We start from the raw sequence: 20,712 nt of genomic DNA on the forward strand, positions 1-20,712 counted from the left end.
TTCATAAACTGCAATGCTTCGTAAACTGCAAAGAAACGGCCTCATTATTGTTCATAGCTCACAGTGACTGAGGGCTCACTCTCCGCAGGCACTGAACAAAGATTCCCCTCATCGATTTCTTATAACCCTCTAGGGCAGGGACCATCATCACCTCCATTTTAAAGATGAAGCAGTTAAAGAAAAGGTGAGAAGTTAAAGAAATTGCCCTAAGTCACTCCGCTAACAAGGAGTATAGTTGGGGTTTGGACATAAGCAGCTAGAATCAGAGACCGTGCCCAGGATGTTAAAACTATTTTCAAGAATACTAAAACAGCTCAGGATGAAGCAGTAATCAGAGAAGATGCCAAAGCCATTTTCATGCCTGAAGTAATGGTAGGGTGATACAAAAGACAAGTTCAGCGATCCAAACATTTAGCGTATACTCAAAGGCTGTTTACGCCTTTTGCAAAACGTCTGAATACTCAAAGACTGTATGTGTGTAGGGAGGGGTTCTTGTTACTGACGTTAGACGAATCATTTTTCTGAGTCACATTCTACTTTCAAGAGATTTTCCTGAATTAATCTCTTTCACAAAGATGGCCGATGGGTAGTCCCTGTCTCTACAGAGGCTGCAGGGAGGGAGGCCATCGTAGCCGGCTGCTTCTCTTACCTTATGGCTACTGTACAGGGTAGTTCACCAAGTTCAGGCAGGAGCTGCCATCCAGCATGTACCAGACCAGGAAGAGGCAGAAGACCCAGCTTCTTGTCCTGGTCCTATCATCAGCTCACCAATGACCCTAGGCAACTCACCTGTCTTCCAAATCTGTAAAATGGGCCAATAATAGCCATCCTATCTACCTTAGAATAAATGAGTTTGACAGAGTTCACCCACAGTTTTTGTTTTTGTTTTTGACAGAATCTCACTCTGTTGCCCAGGCTGGAGTGCAGTGGCTCGATCTTGGCTCACTGCAACCTCTGCCTTGAGGGTTCAAGCAATTCTCATGCCTCAGCTTCCCGAGTAGCTGGGATTACAGGAGTGCACCACCACTCCCAGCTAATTTTTGTATTTTCAGTACAGACGGGGTTTCACCATGTTGGCCAGGCTGGCATTGAACTCCTGGTCTCAAGTGATCCACCCATCTTGGCCTCCCAAAGTGCTGGGATTATAAGTGTGAGCCACTGTGCCTGGCCGTACCTTTTCTGTTACCTCTTTTTCTTTTCCTTTCCTTGCCTCCTTCCTTCCAAATTCTTTTTCTTTTTGATTTTTTTTTCTCTTTATGATCAGTATCTTTCAAAAAAGATTTGAGATGAAATCTCTAGCACACAGAAAACTGAACTCTCTACATTCAATGATCAGCTGGACAGGGAAGAGTAGTGAGTACATGGGAATCCACTTCCTGACTTGATGCTTATCCCAGTCACTGCTTGATGCTGCCCCTTAGCATCTGCCACCAGAACCCCAAAATGGGGCTAATTTTTTATAGTTGTTATGTAGTTTTAATTTCATAATCATAAACTTAACTCAACTATTCAATCCAGCTAGGCATAGGGAACAAGGAAAACATGGAACCCAAAGGGAACTGCAGCAAGAGCACAAAGATTCTAGGACACTGCGAGCAAATGGGGTGGAGGGTGCTCTCCTGAGCTACAAAATGAATGGTCTGGTGGTTACGATAAAACACAAGTCAAACTATTCAAGTTATCCACAGTCAGCAATGGTGATGTTCTTGCTGGTCTTGCCATTTCTGGACCCAAAGCGCCCCGTGGCCTCCACAATATTCATGCCTTCTTTCATCTTGCCAAAGACCACATGCTTGCCATCCAACCACTCACTCTTGGCAGTGCAGATGAAAAACTGGGAACCGTTTGTGTTAGGTCCAGCATTTGCCATAGACAAGATGCCAGGACCCGTATGCTTTAGGATAAAGTTCTTATCATCAAATTTCTCCCCATAGATGGACTTGCCACCAGTGCCTTTATGGCATATGAAGTCACCACCCTGACACATAAACCCTGGAATAATTCTGTGAAAGCAGGAACCCTTACAACCAAATCCTTTCTCTCCAGTGCCCAGAGCATGAAAGTTTTCTGCTGTCTTTGGAAACTTGTCTGCAAACAGCTCAAAGGAGATGCAGCCCAAGGGCTCATCATCGAGGGCGATGTCGAAGAACACCGTGGGATTGACCATGGCTGATAGTACAGGGCCCCTGGTGGCGGCAGCATCTGCAAAAGCCTTTTTTTTTTTTTTTTTTTTAGATGGAGTCTTGCTCTGTCGCCCAAGCTGGAGTGCAGTGGTGCAGTCTCAGCTCCCTGCAACCTCCGCCTCCCAGGTTCATGCGATTCTCCCACCTCGGCCTCCCAAGGAGCTGAGACTACAGGCATGCACCACCACACTCAGCCAATTTTTGTATTTTTAATAGAGACAGGGTTTCACCATGTTGGCCAGGCTGGTCTCGAACTCCTGACCTCAAGTGATCCTCCTGCCTTGGCCTCCCAAAGTGCTGCCATTACAGGTGCGAGCCACCTCGCCTGGCCCTGGCTAATATTTTTCAAATAGTTTTTCTGACTATAGTAAACATTTCTGACATGCATCTTTCAATTGTTCCTTCTAACAACCTTAGGAGATAAGGATAATTACGAATCCCTCTTTAAAAGGTGAGAAAACTAAGCCTAAAGAGAGTAATTTTTTCAGAGTCACATCTTGTATGCAGAAGAGCAGAGATTTGAACTCAGGTCTGTATGTCTTGATCTCTGTGCTATTACAAGACGTGATCAATGGCTCCACCTCAACATTCTCACAGCTTTTTCTTGTAGCTCTGCTGAAAGAATGCACGTGGATGCCAATTAATTAATATCAATGCTGTTATTTGCATGATTTTTTTCATATAAACGAATAATTAGAAGCGGAATGCACTCAGTGGTATCCATAAAACAGTTTCTACATTTGCACACACAGCTAAGAAGTTTACAGTGATGGATTTTCTATGTCTCTCTCTTCTCCTTTTTACCCATTTCATTCTGCCTCTCACTCCCTCCCAGTCTGCTACGTTACAGGGGATTAAAATGCATGCTGTATTCGCTGCAAAAACAACAGACATTTCTCTTTGGTGACTCATTTGATGCAAATAAGTTGTAGGAATCAGGGGATTCCACTCTTGGTGTCTTTGAAAAAGTTGTAATGATAAGGTCTAAAAGGAAACAAATAAAAATGAAGAGATTCTACCGTTCTTTCATTGTAAACAGATGAAGCATTAGGTTAAATCATAACGACTTACTATAGTGTGGATTTTTTATAACTTCCATATTCATTACCACTTTCATTTGGCACATGAGTGATATATGACCACAGCAATTGCAAAACACTCCACACATAGCTTCACCCCCAGAGAATGAAAGAGGATATTTATTGACTGTGCTATATACAGAAGGCTACATTTAATACAGATTTTTGTTGTTAGAGGGTAAGAAAACAAACACCTAGAAGACACATACCTGCCCAAGATACGTTACTACATCATTCTCTCTCTCCTGCACTGTTCATTCAGTGTGTGTTACTACTAAGCTGTTCCACCACCTTCTCCGTGGAAGCTTCATTCAAAGTCAGTGGGAAGAGAAAATATGCCATATTCTACTGAGAATAAGAATGCTACTCCAGATCACTGACTTCAATTCAGCTCTCCGGTTTAATTTGGGAGACTTCAAATTTATTTAACATTCTGTATTACTCCCTCTAGTTAACAATTCTGCTGACAGTAAAACATTCATACCTAGTCTCCAATGAAAGTAAGCATTTTATTGATGGTCTCAAGTGAACGAATTATTCCAAATACTTTCAAAGATGTTTGAAGACTTTCAAAAAGACCTTCAAAGATTCCAAAGATTTCTGAAACTTTTCATATCTTGTCTCTTCTTTTGTCTCTTTCGACTTTTGTCTCTTCCAAGAAGATTATTGCTTCAGGAAAGGAAGATGGGCTAGTCTGCTCAATACTCATCACTATGTTATAGAGCTTGTCAAAAACGAACAGAACCTTTCTACTCTGTTCCTTGCAATGATCTTCCATATTTCCCCAAAACAAGAAACTTCCAGTCACAAAAGTCTAAATTCAAAAGGATAAAATATTTTTAATAATAGAGTAAAAAAACGGGTTGGGTGCAGTGGCTCACACCTGTAATCCCAGCACTTTGGAAGGCCAAGGCGGGCAGATCACAAGGTCAGGAGTTTGAGACCAGCCTGGCCAATATGGTGAAATCTTGTCTCTACTAAAAATACAAAAATTAGCCGGGCGTGGTGACGGGTGCCTGTAGTCCCAGCTACTTATTTATTTTGAAAGGTTTAAATGCATTTTTTTTTTTTTGAGGTAGAGTCTCGCTCTGTTGCTCAGGCTGGAGTGCAGTGGCACCATCTCGGCTCACTGCAATCTCTGCCTGCCGGGTTCAAGCAATTCTCCTGCCTCAGCTTCCCTTTCAAAATAAATAAGTTAACACCAAGGACACCTTGCTGAATCATTTCAGGGTTTATAATAACCAGCCACTGGAGTTAAAAACAAAACTGCCTTTAGCAAATACTCCTCCCAAACAGTGGCCTTCTGAAACCCCATGTTTTATTCCTTTGAGCGCACAGGCACAGTGTGGAAGCTAAAGGGAGGCTTCCCATCATCTGAGCCAGCTGTTCTCTAGCTGACAGAAGGAGGAGGCTGTATTGGGATTGGTGAGGGATGCAGCGGGGGGAAGGCGGAGAGTTGGTTCTGGGTCCAACTTCCACCAAAGAAAATTCAGCTCTTACGTTCTATTTTCTGGGATTCCAGGTGAGCCCTCATCTAAATAAAGGATACCATAGCTAAAAATAAACACACACGTTGAAAAATCCCCATCCTACCCAATCCTTTCATTTTAGAAAGGAAGAAAATGAAGGCCTGTGAGTGTAAGTGACTAGAGCAAGTGAGAGAATGAGTAGCCAAGGTGGGGTGGACCAGCCACAGGCTCTGTGCAACGTGTACCCATGCATGCACTCTCCCCAGATCGCTAAGTACACAGTCCCTACAGGACGCGTCCCTGTCATCCATCACAGGGTTCAGGTCTATCCTCTGCAGCTCTTCCTCGCACAGCCCACAGCTATATAAGCTCAGGATTGCAGGTGGGGTGTTGCTGTTGCTGATATAATTTTAAGCATTTTTTCTTTCTTTCTTTTTACTTCTTTTCTTTTCTTTCTTTCTTTTTTTTTTCAGAGACAGGGTCTAGATCTGTCACTTGGGCTGGAGTACAGTGGCATGATCCTAGCTCACTGTAACCTGGAACTCCCAGTCTCAAGTGATCCTCCCACCTCAGCCTCCCAAACAGCTAGGACACAGGCACATGCCACCATGCCTGGCTGATTTTTTTTTTTTTTTTTTTTTTTTTTTGTAGAGATGGAGTTCTTGCTGTTGCTCAGGCTGGTCTCGAACTCCTGGCCTCAAGCCATCCTCCCGCCTCACCCTCCCAAAGTGCTGGGATTACAGGCATGAGCCACCATGCCCAGTCTATTTTAATCATTTTTAAAGTACTAGACACAGAGGCAATGGGCAGAATAGCAGCAAAAGCCCTGCCTATGTAAGATGACAAAAATATTCTGAAGTTTTCAGAAGTCAGTACTTCAGAAGTAAATCAATAGAAAATAATATTTGGTTGATAAAAATTGAATTTATACTCAAATTATGAAAGAAGCAGGTGAAAAGGATGTGAACACATCCTACAGGATCTGTCTGCTGGCTGTGACCTTCACTCTTACAGCCTTCACTCATAAGGTAGCAAACTACAGCTGAGCTGTGTGGGTTCTGGCCCTGGTGCCACTCTGAGAAAACATCCCGGACTTCCTAGACTCTGCAGTTGCCTGCGGTTGAATTCTGGATGAATGCCACAGTTGCCGGCTCCTGGAAGGGGGGCTCTACGTTTTCTAAAATGTGACAAAAACCTAAAGGGGTGTAACAAAAACGGATAAAGGGGGTGCACTATGCCAGCTATCCCTGGGGATTCTCATTTACAAAAGGGCTCCTTTAAATAAACTCTTAAAATATTTCTGGTTTACCACTCACTAGTTGGGTGATTGGGCAAGTTATTTTATCTATATGTGCCTCCGTATTCTCACCTATAAGATGGGGATAATTATGATACCTACCTCATGGGATGTTGTGAAAATTTAAGGAAACAGTTCCTGATTCCTGACAAATATTAGTCATTGTTGTTATTATTCTTTAAATAAGAAAAAAAAAAAAAAAAAAAAGGACAAGTACTAAATAGAGCGGCCAGGGGCAGGAAAGTAGCAAGAAGTGGGGAATTTGACATGAAAAGTCAAAATGAAATGTTTCTGAAGCTTAATGTAAGTTGATAGACAATAATAATTGGTTGACAAAAAGTGAAAGTTACAGATAGGGATCACAGCTAGCTCTACCATCCACTCTGCCACCTCACTGCTCAAAATCCGGAACTTGAGCTGCAGTAGCGCCCTCACCTGGCAACTTCTTAGAAATGCAGAATGTCAGCACGCAACCCAGACCCCCACATACTGAATCAGAGTCCGCATTTCAACAAGATTTCCGGGGAATTTATGTGCATGTTACAGTTAGAGGAAGCCTGTTTGATGGTATGTACTGAGAGTTTAGCATTTGTAGGTCAAAGGAACAAGACCTCATTCTCTAGTTACATCTCTGTACATTATCCTAAATCTTACACTCCTTTCCATTAGCCTTATGCTAAATGGTCAACTAACCTATCTGTTAAGCAGATGCCCCTTTAAGGGACAGCATAATACTTAAGTACCTAAAGCAACTAACTCACCTCTTGTTAGTAATTTCAATGATTTTAAAATATCATCATCATCAAGCGCTAACATTTATAGAGCCCTTAAAACATGCAGGAATCAATGTAAGGTGCTCTCCATACGTTCTCATTTAATACTCACACCCCCCATTGGAGTAATCATTACTATCACCATTTTATAGAGGAGAGAACTGAGGTTCAGAAAGGCTACATCATTTTCTCAAGACCAAATTAAATGGGCGAAGAAAGGCCTTTTTGAAATCCATTCTCTCTCTACAAATTCAAACCCCATTCCCACAACATCAAAATAATGATCTGTGTACTGAGGAGATGCAATAATTATCCCCCTTTTTAGAAAGGAAAACTGAGACACAGAGAGTCAATGAATTATACAAAGTCACTTAGGTTAGAACTGGGTCCATTACAATTCAACAACTTTCTCATATTAAAGAATCCTGCTGCTAGAAATGGCAATGATAATGCAATGGCATTGGAGATAAATGCAATGGCATTTTATTTCTGTTGGAAATAAGACACATCCAACAGAAAGAAGGATTTCCATTTATGAAGTTTTGTACAACCAAACCAAGGCACCTCAGATTTTGATCTCTGATCATAAGAGATTATTAGGATGTCAGTTTCTTTGGGAAACCAAAGTTTCCAGATTCTATTGCCATCACACCATCATTGTGGCAACTGATGCTTATCAACACATCTCAGCTAGCATCCTACATGACCTTACTCCTGCATGCCTGTGAAATTCTCCTAACTACAGCCTCCCTGATTTCTTACACTAGGTCTTCACCTAACTTTGATATCGAAATAGTTTGGAACTTGGCAAGATGAGTCAAAAATCTTTCCTTGATAGCCCCAGTATCTATGGAAAATCAGAGACACAGGTTTTAGGATTCAGTGATGAGAGCTCCTTGCCCAGGCTCCGCCCAGGGAATGTCTCCCTCCCCCATCCCTGGAGAGGGCAGCGGGGAACAAAGCAGGATTTGTTGGCTAAAAACGCTATACTAGTTGCTAAGATGACAACAACAAAATACCACAGGCTCTAGAAGTCCAAGACCAAAATGCTGGCCGGTTTTGTTCTTCTAAGCCCCCTCTTCTTGCTTGCAGATGATAGCTCTTTTGCTGTGTCCTCACATGGATGAGCTTCATTGCACAGATGTGTCTGGTCTCTCTGTCTCTGTGTCCAGATTTCCTCTTCTTATAAGGACAACATTTGATATGGTTTGGCTGTGTCCCCACCCAAATCTCATCTTGAATTGTAGCTCCCATAATTCCCAAGTGTTGTGGGAGGGACAGAGTGGGAAATAATCAAATCATGGGGGCAATTTCCCCCGTACTGTTCTCATGGTAGCGAATAAGTCTCATGGGATCTGATGGTTTTATAAGGGGTTTCTCCTTCTGCTTGGCTCTCATTCTCTCTTGCCTGCCACCATGTAAGATGTGCCTTTCCCCTTCTGCCATGATTGTGAGGCCTCCCCAGTCACGTGGAACTGTGAGTCCAGTAAACCTCTTTTCCTTTATAAATTACCCAGTCTCAGGTATGTCTTTATCAGCAGTGTGAAAATGAACTAATATACCATTCATACTGGATTAAGCTATTTTAACTGCATTACCTCTTTATAGATCCTGTCTCCAAATACAGTCACATCCTGAGATACTGGGAGTTAGGGCTGCAACATAGGAATTTGGGGGAGACATAATTCTACTCATAACAGATGCTGAATGGATCACTAAGTCCTAGGGCTATGCTGAGGCCTTCTGGTCCAGTCTGGGTTCAGTAAGAACTAGAATTCACAGTAATCTGAATCTCTCAGCCTCATGACTCAGGTCACTCTGGGGGAGGAAGGAAGAGAACAAAATTCCAGGTCAGACACAAAACACGCCCCTTCCCTTCTCATTTCTGCTCCATGGAATCAGAGAAAAACAATTCTCAGTCTCACTGTCCCACCTTCCTCCCCACACCCCATTCATCACAGCTTAAGTAAGGCCACTCTGGTTTTCTGAGAATTTAAGTGTACTTATAAAACAGCCTGAGTCAGAGACACAACCAGTTACTAAAAAGTACAAACTAAAGAACTCCCATCTGGCAGCCTGCAAGGCTTCTCCTGCCCTGGGGCAAGTGGTGATCAGCCCTCAGGAGCTGGCATGCGGCTTCCCGAGCAGCTGATCTGCCCAGCAGTAGGGGCCGGGGACCAGAGCCAGCCTCCGGGCCAGCCCACTCAGCCTGGGGCAGTGGCACCGTAAATGCCAACGAGTAGGAGGGAGGAAAACTGGCACAGCACGAACCTGTCAGGAGGTGCTCACTTCACACAGGGTGTGTGCCAATGACTTCTAAAAACAAATTAGGTATTTGGGGTTTATAGGTATCCAAACCATGACACAATAGAAACAAAGCAAGAGTGATATTTGCTATGAAAAAGAAAACCTATGCCCATCAATAAATCCATTAACTTAGATAGCCCTAATTTTCAATTTTAGTAATCCAGCTATTCCTCATATCATCAAGTTTTAAACTTGGTTCTCAAAACCTTCTCATATTAATATAAAATTATATCACCTTCCTTAGGGTTTAAAAGATCATTTTGCCATTTCATTTGGTATATGATAAATAAGTGCTTTAAAGTAATGATTTTAAATCAATATATTATTGAATATACTGAAGATTACATTTTAGAGATCTCTTGTGGTTGCAAACTAATACAACTATAGAGGAAAATTACACCAGCAAAAAGACAGAAGGAAACATTAATCCCCCACATAGAAATATCTGTATTAATCTCCCTATTTATTAATTAACATATATGAAAAAACAAGAATCACTAAGACATTTAAGGAAAACAAAAGCACAAAATTGGACCAAGATAAATACATAAGCACATGATTCTAGAGAAAATAGATAATTTAAGCAGCAGAAGAAAAGATCTAAATAAAAATTCAAATTGATATCCTCTAAGGCATTTGAGAACAAACTGTATCCATGAAGTTAAACTGGGAAAAAATTAAAAGAGCAATCAGAGGAAAAGAGAGCTTACAGAAATAAAAAAATTATAATTATGAAAATAAAAAGAAATGCAACAGACAGGCCAGAAAACAAAATGTGAAGAAACTCTCCCATAAAGTAGAGCAAAATAAAGGAGATTGAAAATGTATAAAAAGAATTAGAGATATAGAAGAGGTCCAATATCTATTGACTAGGAGTTCCAAAAAGACAGAACAAAGAAAGCAAAGGAGAGAAACTAAAAAAAGACCTAAATTCTCCAGTCCTGAAGGAAGACACAAGTTTCAAAATGAAGGAGCAAACCAACTGCTGGACAGGATGAAGAAAAATGACAAAATAGCTAGACATATCCTGGTGGACTTTCAGAACTCTGAACATACAGAGAAAACCCTACAAGCTATCAGAGACCAGTTCAGGTTACCAAAAAGGGAAAAGGACTCAGGCTACCATGAGGCTCGGCAGCCACTGTGATGTCCGAAGAAAACAATTCAGCATGTGGAGAAAATAAGAACATTTCAGACAGGGAAGGATTCCACTTACCTCTTATGCACCCTTACTGAAAAAAATTACTTGAAGACTGACTCACACAGGAGAAAAAACTAATTCCCAAACAGAAAACTATAGATTCCAAGAAAATGTGGAATTCATTTAGAAATAAAATGGGATTAGGGGGAATCCCACAGTGACAGCTATATAACAGATCTAGAAGCCAGTGAGACCAAATTAGAAGATATAGTCTCCAAGAAAACATCTTCAAGAAAGTAGGTTTCATTCAACAAGTTATGATTCAGAGGTTGGACAATCTTAGTAATGCTGTTAATAAATTCATTTTGCTTAGCAAAAAAAAAAAAAAAAAAAAGAACTGGAATTAAAAGCTTTATGTAAATTAAAAATCTGTATGAAAAACCATAATCTAAATATGAAGCAAACTAAAGAGTCATAAAATTTTGAGGAAATAAAAGGAGGTTGTTGTAAAAGGGCCATTGGATGATGCTTTAAAAATGCTTGAATATGTACTTCAGGCAAGACAGATTTAGTGCTCAGAATAATTCCTTCTCTATGGGTCCAGTCACAAGACCTGCTTCGGCAGTGAAGAATATTTGCATAATTTTAATGTTACAGATAATTTATATTGGTTTTCAGCTCTAAAAATCAACTTATAATAAACAAGAAAGCATAAAAGTTAGATTTAAAATATATAAACCTAGACAATGTAAAAGTAAGATAGAGCTGACAGCAGTCAGAAGACAGAAAGTGTGGGTAGGAGAAGAGAAGTGAGGTGGAAGGGTGATAATGTCCTCATTCTACATAATGGGGGTAAGAAGGTATTATCTAGAGTCAAATAAAAAAATTGCAGTATATTATTTAGAGTTATAAAATAGCTCTATATCAATGGTAGATTTAAAACTAATAAAACTCTAGAAGTAAACATTAAAACCAATTGAGAGACATTGTTGAAATAAATATAAATCCAAACATATTCTTTAGAATTATAGTATTACCATCCAGAAGTAAAAAGTAAACTTTTATAAACAGTTATGTCTGCTATAAAAGGGCAGTCCAAGGGATCCTTGTGTTGATGAAACTGTCATGTATCTTGACTGAATTTGTGTCAATATACTGGTTGTGATATTATACCACAGTATTGCAAGATGTTGCCCCAATCCATGAGAGAATTAAGCAAAAAAGTTATTTTAATGATTCTATCCTTTTTTTTTTTTTCAGATGGGGTCTCACTATGCTGTCTAGGCTGGTATTTGAACTCCTGGGCTCAAGCGATCCTCCCACCTCAGCCTCCCAAGTTGCTGGGATTATAGGCACAAGCCACCACATCCAACCTGTGACTCTACGCTTGATTCCACCAAAGAATTCTACCAAGCTAATACATTTCCAGATGCATAAGCAATAAGTTAATTCACTACATATGAAGGATGCATTCGAGCATTGTGGATTACTTCTTTTGTAAAACCTCCCTGAGAGAGAATGATCTACATAGAACACTACAAATAATCACTGAGGTAAATTAAAGAAAACCTAGTGAAGATATATATCATGTCTATGGATTATAATGTTCAAAATATAAGATCCTCATTTCTCTGAAATTAATTCACGAATTCAATGTAACCCTAATAATATTCTCAGCAGGTGTTTTAGATAAAAGTTGACAAACTGGTTTTAAAATAGACATGAAAATGTAAAGGGCCTATGATTGCCAAAAGCAATTAAAACACACACACACACACACACACACACACACACACACACTCAAAGATGGAGAACTTACTCTACATGGCATAATTAAGATGGTATAGTACTGCCATAAGGAAAGACGAATTAATCAATGAAACAGAATAGGAATTCCAGAAACAGATCTACACTTATAAATGACTGATTGTTTTTTGCAAAGGCCCCAATGCAATTCAATGAGGAAGGGAATATTCCTCATTGGAAGGCTGTAACAATTATATATCCCTGTGGAAAAAAAATTAACCTCAACCCCTACCTCACACCATACACAAAAATTACTTTAAGATGAATCATAGATGTAAACTTAACATCTAAATCTATAATATTGTCATAAAAATATAGAATACCTTTGATATCCTGGGAGTAGGCAAAAACTCCTTAGATAGGATAATAAAATCACAAAAATCTATAAAAATTGATATATTAAGCTTCACCAAAATTAAACACTCCATTCATCAAAAGACACTATTAAGAAAATAAACAGGCAAACCTCAGGCTGGCAGAAAAGTATGTGTAAAACGTAAAGCAGACATAGATCTTGTATTTAGAATACATTTTTAAGAAAACTACAACTCAACAAGAAAAATAATACAGGTTAAAAATGGAGGGGTAGGGAGACTTGAATAGATACTTCACAAGGTTAGATATGCAAAAGACCATTGTCCACATTAAAAAGTTCTCAAATAATTAGTCATGAGGTAAATGCAAACTAAAATCACAACAAGATATCAATCACTATGGCAAATTAAAATACCAAATATTGGTGAGGATGTGAAACAACTGGAATTCCAATACATTTCTAGTGATAATATAAAATGGTTACAACAGTTTTTGAAAAAGGTTTGACAATTTTTCTTATTATAAATATACATCTACCCTCCGACCTAGCAATTCCACATCTAGATCTTTTACCAAGAGAAATGGAAACATAAATCCTCAAAAAAGACTTTTCCAAGAATGTTCACAGCAGCTTTATCCATATTAGTAAAAAGCTATAAGCAACATGAATGTCCATCAATAGAATGGATAATCAAATTGTGATATACCTATATAATGGAATATTACTAAGCAATAAAAAGGAATGAACTACTCCCATACAGAACAAAATGGAGGCATCACACAGACCTTATGCTGAGCGAAAAAAGCCTTACACAAAACAGTGCATAGTATATGAGTCCATCTATGTGAAGTTCTAGAACAGGCTAATCTAATTAGGATGGTGGTTGTCTGGGAGTGAGAGGATTCACTGACAAAAAACACAAGAGAATTTCTGGAGATATGAAAATGTTAAATTTTGTGATAGAGGTCTATGGGTGACATAGGTGTATCTATCTGTAAAACTTCTAGAGCCAAGATTTGTATATTTCAATGTACGTCAATTATACCTTAAAAACAACTGTTAAAAATAAGAAAGGGTGTAGAAATTTAGATAAAATAAGAATGGTAGAGTGTTGAGACTGAGGCAGTCTCAACAATGGCAGACAGGCAGAGACTGGGCGATGGGTATGTGAGGTTCATTATACTATTTTTTATTTTTTATTATGGAAATATTCAAACATATACTATTTTTTATTTTTTATTATGGAAATATTCAAACATATGTAAAGTTAAAAATGTACACTGAATTTTAACTATGCATTACAGCGACATGACCAGATGTTTAGAACTCTAATACTTTGGGCTTAAAAAATTCAGCTGGCTGATTTTTATTACTTTAATTCTTTATGAATAATAAGCTAAAAAATAAGATTTCAGTTATCTATTTGCAAATATTTTCTCTCTAAATACCACATTGTAAGTGAATGCCTATATTGCTAATAATCAAAAAGACAATCATTAATACATGATCTTTAAAAAACTTTGGTTTTTGAAATACAACAGACATTCTAATGAGTTACAGAATCTTAATGAGTGAAACTTACAAATCTGGAGAAGATCAACTTGAGAATAAGAATTTACAGAATTAAAATAATTTCAACGATAAATGATTCACTCTTATTTTAACATCAGTGTTTTTTTGTTTCTTGTCATTAATCACTGGTCTATCATGACTATACACTGAACAATATATAAGTAAGAACAAAAATATTTTTAATGATACCACACATCATAGCTAGAATTATTCATATAAATAATAAATCAACTCCACCAATCATAATGTACTTTCCCTCGCTAGACATTTAGAAGCTCTCAAGTCATTTGTTCTTAAAAAGAAAAATATTTAAATAATTATTTTATTTGTTGATGTTTTCAAATAGAAAGTATATTAGAAACCATTGTTGCTTTTAAATACATAAATTTTGGGAGTACCTAGATGAATTAACTCAGACATTTGGAAACCTCTTAATAGGAAATTCTACACTACATATAATTTTTGCTGAATGAAACTTAATAGTTTTGATACATGGAATTGCCTTTGTAAAATACTATGAGTTTTATAGCCTTAGACATAAATAAACAAAATGAAATTGTCTATGTTCCTTCAGTTTGGAATGCCCTTCATACACTTACAGACATCCTCTCCATCCATTGATCAAAAGAACTTTAATTACCTTCAACACTCAGCTCAAAGGTTACTTTTTCCTTGAATCCCTTCTAATTACTAGTCCGAATGCATCACTCTACTCTCTGCTGCCACAGCAGCTTATCTAACCTTGACTATGGCATGTTCGTCTTACAGGAGTATTTGTCTGCGTGTGTGCCTTCCAACAGGTCCCTGTTTTTAGTTTAGTAGAGGTGAAGTAAGTGGTAGGTACAATTGTACCCATTTTACGGATGAGAAACCAGAGACTGAAAAAGGTGAAATAACTTCCCCTCAGATCACTTCACCTACAGTGGCAGCACCAGGATCCCAGTACAAGGTGCCCACCTCTCCAGCCCATTCTCTTAAAGACTACAAGGGGCACTGCCTTCAAGAACACCTACGGAGGTCAACGTTCAATCATCTTCAATGTCTCCAATGCACCTGGTCTGTGCTCCACACGTTACACGCTCTATAAATGCTCACTGAATTTGGCCTTTGTTTACGTTATGTACTGCGAGAATAAGATACTCAATTAAAGTCGTTTATCAGTTCATTCATCTGAACAGAGCCCAGAAGGGTCACAGATACAGGCTGGGGGCACAGAACACTACCCCCCTCTACTGGAGAACCAGTTTCTTACAGGAAACATTCATGTTTCTCACTACACATGAGCTTGACTCCTTTTCGGAGTCAATGTAAAGGAGTCAATGTACTCACTAAATCTTTATCCCTGGAAAAATGTGCGGATTCTCTTTGTGGAAATAATATGCAAAGTGTAAACTGACATGCCCAGGAGTGCCAGAAATAAAGATACTGGACTTATGCTCTCATGAAACAGGAGTCATTTTTAATTTTCTTTATTTTCTTTTCATTGGTGTGGTTAGATCAACATGGACTGACTTTTGAATAATATGGAGAACCCATGTCTAAATTCAGCCGGCCACTCGCTAGCATAATTTATTTGGCATTTGTGTGGTTAGGTTTTTCTAGTTAGTGACTCGAACAATCTCTGTCTCTGATACACACACACACACACACACACACACACACACACTTTGTCTCTCTCTCTTTTTCTCTCTCTTGCGCCCGCATTACATCTGTAAGGTATCTTGGAATAACAAGAGCCTAAATTGTTACCACATAAACTATTAAAAAGTAACTGACAGTGCTTCTCAGTAGAACATTTTCATAAGTGGGGATTATCTATAAATCTGCTTTGGCCGGCTACTAAGCCAGAATTTAGTACAAGCATTACATATTGGCAGAGATTTCCCAATGCCCGGTTTCAAGCTTTCCTTAAATTGGTGATAGCTCATTTATGGTTCATATCACTTTCTATAAAGTGATTCCCAGCCAAAGCCTGCCTTTGGTCATTCTAAGGGGGGTGGGGGCGGGGAGAAAGAGAAAACGGGCAGAGCAAATGTCTCTCCCTTCCTGGGAGGCTGTGGGGTCCAGGGTCTTTTCTCTGGCATGCATGGGAGTGTGAAAGTCCTCTCTGTTGTAGGGTATTGCTACAAAGAGAATTCACAGATTGTTTCCAAGGATAAAGATTTAGTGGATCATTGACTCTAATAAGGCATCAAGCCCAACTTCAGTGCATTCTGATTCTCAAAGACAAACTCATGAATAGTTCATCAGCTTAAGGAAAAACACTACTTTAGAATTCCCTTCATGTATACCAGTCCTAAGATGTTGTCAAAGGATTGGGTAGTCATGCCCCAAATTTCCAAACCCATGGCTGTGCCTTGACACGGTGAGGTTTAAGAAAGGGAAGTGCAAGTTCTTTTTTTTTTTTCATTAGCATCAAGTCTAGTTCTTAGATTAGGCACAGATGGAGTCAGCTCCAAGAGCGGCCTGAGAAGTATCTGTTCATGCCCCAACCCCAGGTAAAAGTGTACTTAAACTATCTAAGATATTAGGATATTTAAGACTTCTAGGGAAGAGCATAGGACATTTTTAAATGCTAAAACACAACAAGTAGGAAGAATTCTGGCTTGATTAGAACCAACCAGTGTGAGCCATGTTTTAAAGCAGTTACTAAAAGGCAGTTTATTGATAAAGACTTGAGGTTAGGATACAAAACCAGCAACAGTTGCTGGGCATCATCCCATATCCTAAAGTGAAACATGGGCCCCCACGGGGATCTTGCCATGGCTCATGAGGGGATAGGTCACCAGTGGGCAGGATGCAAATGAGGAGGGCAAGGCGAAGACCTCAAACAGTGGGATCTGGAGGGGATGTTCTGAAAGCCACTGTTTGCAGAGGCTGGACATAATGAGTAAGGATGACGGAAATGGGAAGTGGAAATGGTTTGGGGATGGGCAAACACAGGAGACTGATAGAAAATACAAGAAGTCATTCATTCAACAAAAATCACTCAGCCCTTGGTTGGTCACCACGATAGGCACAAAAACTAAAGCAATCTCTCTAAAATTCAGTGCAATGCCAAAGCAGAAAAGGTTAAGAAAATGTATCCATATCTTCCAAAGGAAGTTATGTAAGACATTTTCATCACATAGACAACTTCAATAGAGAAAATTATAACAAAAAAAATTGAAATTTGATGATATATCTTGTTTTATGTGCAGAAGACTACAGTGCCAGGACAGAGTAGTGAAGTGGGAGTATGGATCAAATTACTTGTGAATACATTTCACCAGGTTAATTCCCAAGACAAATAGACAACAGGTCGGGTTTATCCTGAAACCTCTAATACAAGACAGTCATCATTCTTACCCTAAAGAACTGGATCCTTTGAAAAATCACCAAGTCAAACTCAGATCTTTAAACCTCAATCTCAAGTGCAAGAAAGACTACAACCCTTCTTGATGACAATCTCAGAATCTGACAACCATGCAAGAAGAATCTGTTGAGTATCTGCTGTGTAAAAAACCGTAAGATATAAGTAGAGAGGGAGAAGGGAAACCTACATACAAATCAGTACAGCAAAGGCCAGGAGTTGGGAAGACTTTGGGAGTTCAACTGATTTAGGCACAAGTCCTCTTTCTAGGACAGACTTTGTAGCATTCCTTTACAAGGTTCATTTTATCATCCAACTTACATCAACAACATTGAATTAGCAGTAGTACCAGCTCAGTCATCAGCTGATTGTCAAAGTTTTGTGGAATACTCTTATCAGTAAAGAAATCCTAAACTATGAGTTATTCTTACAATTGTCTGCTGGCAATGATGATACCAAAATTGACCCTGAGAAACAAATTAATGCACAGTGCACATGTTGGAAGCACAAATGATAAATAAGTATAAATCCCAGCAGCAAAGTTTTTCCCTAGAGGGAGATGCCAGGTATGATTTAAGTGTCTGAAGGAGGAGAGAGAACTACACATTTCTCTCTCTCCACACCAATGTAACGAAGCCTGAGGCTAAAGATGTCCACAGCAACTGCTGAATTATAATCTGCGGAAGCAGGGTTACAAGAGATAACCTTTCAGGGCAATATTTTCCTAAAAACTGAGAACTTGTTTTGTTATTTTTGTTACGTCCCCCAAGGGGTTTCATAATCCGAATTCTCATTTCTTATAATGAGAACAGCCTGCTACTGTGATTCATTATGTTTCAGTTTTCTTCTACTTAAAAAAAAAAAATTAAGCCCCACCCAGTCTTACAGAAAACCAAAACAACCTCTCCTGAAACTTCCAGGGAGCCTTGAGGGCATCATTAATATAGTTTCAGGCATACAGAATGGTGTATTATAGACCAGCACCGTCAATGGAAATAGAATGTGACACACAAATGTAATTTAAATTTTTCTAGTAACCACATTAAAAAGGTAAAAGGAAATAGGCAAAATTAATTTTAAGATTCTTATTTAACCTAATATATCAAAAATACTATCATTTCAAATGTGCTGAATGACCACATGTGGTGAATGACTACCATATGTACAATGCAATTAGAGCATCATATCCCAAAGTTCTCCAGTAAGGATTCAGTTTTTTGTTGTTGTTGCTGTTGATGGAGTCTTGCACTGTCACCCAAGATGGAGTGCAGTGGCGCGATCCCGGCTCACTGCAATCTCCGCCTCCCAGGTTCAAGTGATTCTCCAGCCTCAGCCTCCCAAGTAGCTGGGACTACAGGCACACGCCACCACATCCAGCTAATTTTTAAATTTTTAGTAGAGACAAGATTTCACCATGTTGGCCAGGCTGGTCTCAAATTTCTGACCTCAAGTGATCTGACTCCCAAAGTGCTGGGATTACAGGTGTGAGTCACCACACCTGGCCCAGTTTTGTTTTAATGACAAATTTGCTAAACCATCAATCCTGCTGTCCCTGGCTTCCTGAGTACTAGTCATAAAAAACTAATTACCGGCCGGGGCAGTGGCTCACATTTATAATCCCAGCACTTTGGGAGGCCGAGGTGGGCGGATCACTTGAGGCCAAGAGTTCGAGACCAGCCTGGCCAACATGGTGAAACATTGTCTCTACTAAAAATACAAAAATTAACTGGGCATGGTGGAGGGTGCCTGTCATCCCAGCTACTCAGCAGGCTGAGGCAGGAGAATCATTTGAACATGGGAGGCAGAGGTTGCAGTGAGTGGAGGGATTGCACCATTGCACTCTAGCCTGGGTGACAAGAGCGAAACTCCATCTCAAAAACAAACAAACAAACAACAACAACAAAACTAATTACCAACAGTTTTCAATTTTGTACTACACCTTTATGCTAACCGCTGTTTTTCAAAGTCTGTCCTGGTGGCAGGTCTTTTATTTGTTTACATGTGGTGCTGCAGGCAAAACAGATGCAACTCAACAGTCTTGATGATGGAAAACCTTGTTAAAATCAACATTAGTCACTAAGGAAAAGAGTGTTTAAAAAAGGAGCCACCATGAGAACGATGGCAAGCGTGAAATGCATGTTGAGCTACCTTTAGACAAAGTGATCCAGCTTCTGGCACATTCCGAAACAAAACGACCTCAACAGGCACCATTCCCAGGCTGTAATTATGATGGCAATGCAGCTCCACCCTCTGAAGGCCGTCACGAATCTCTTGGCCCAAGAAAAAACAGCTGCTGTTTCCCTGAAAGAGCTTCCTCCAGTCCTCTCCAGGCTCCTTCTGCCACAGAAAAAGGAGAGTCCCGGTTCCCTCCTCCCTGCTTGGCAAGAAGCATGGAGGAAGGGACAGGGACCCTCCTTCCATGGGACCCCAAAACTACATGGGAATGGTAACTGGAGGTAGACATGACACCCATGAAAGTAAGTTGTGTATTTCTGGCAAAAGAAACGAGCAAGGGGGGTAGAGGGAAAAAATGGGGAGAAAAAGAAGACAACAAAAGGAAAGCAAATGAACTGAGTAATTGTAAAAGGAGCTGCTGTTCTCCTTCTATATTTGGGGGATAAAAGCAAAGTTAAGAAAGAGGAAAGAAGAGCAGAGAAAATAACCAACTGAAACAATGAAACCTACGTATCCTAAAAGTCAATTCTAGGTGATAAAATCTGGGGTCAGTTTTTTAATGCTTGCTAAACTTTGCACAAAACTGCTCATGCTTAAGGTTCAGGGACCCCCTTCAAAGTCCTCATCTTTATTCACATGGCCATAGGTTTGTCAAATCTGTACCAAAAAGTGCTATTTTAATCACAATCTTTTCTCTTTTTTTTTCTTTATTTTATTTTATTTTTTATTATACTTTAAGTTCTAGGGTACATGTGCACAATGTGCAGGTTTGTTACATATGTATACTTGTGCCATGTTGGTGTGCTGCACCCATCAACTCATCATTTACATCAGGTATAACTCCCAATGCCATCCTTCCCCCCTCCCCCCTCCCCATAATAGGCCCTGGTGTGTGATGTTCCCCTTCCAGAGTCCAAGTGATCTCATTGTTCAATTCCCACCTATGAGTGAGAACATGCGGTGTTTGGTTTTCTGTTCTTGCGATAGTTTGCTGAGAATGATGGTTTCCAGCTGCATCCATGTCCCTACAAAGGACACAAACTCATCCTTTTTATGGCTGCATAGTATTCCATGGTGTATACGTGCCACATTTTCTCAATCCAGTCTGTCACTGATGGACATTTGGGTTGATTCCAAGTATTTGCTATTGTGAATAGTGCCGCAATAAACATACGTGTGCATGTGTCTTTATAGCAGCAGGATTTATAATCCTTTGGGTATATACCCAGTAATGGGATGACT

The 20,712-nt window shown here is 39.5% G+C and overlaps 1 protein-coding gene and 1 pseudogene across 4 annotated transcripts in view; both read right to left on the bottom strand.

Moving 5' to 3' along the window:
- The window catches only part of ABLIM1 (actin binding LIM protein 1), a 389,359-nt gene that overhangs the window by 255,127 nt on the left and 113,520 nt on the right, over positions 1-20,712 (bottom strand). The gene's annotated exons all lie outside the window — the stretch shown is intronic.
- On the bottom strand, positions 1,227-4,887 carry LOC102136570 (peptidyl-prolyl cis-trans isomerase A pseudogene; annotated as a pseudogene).

This window comes from Macaca fascicularis, chromosome 9, assembly GCF_037993035.2.
Source record: "Macaca fascicularis isolate 582-1 chromosome 9, T2T-MFA8v1.1".
Classification (NCBI taxonomy): Eukaryota; Metazoa; Chordata; class Mammalia; order Primates; family Cercopithecidae; genus Macaca; species Macaca fascicularis.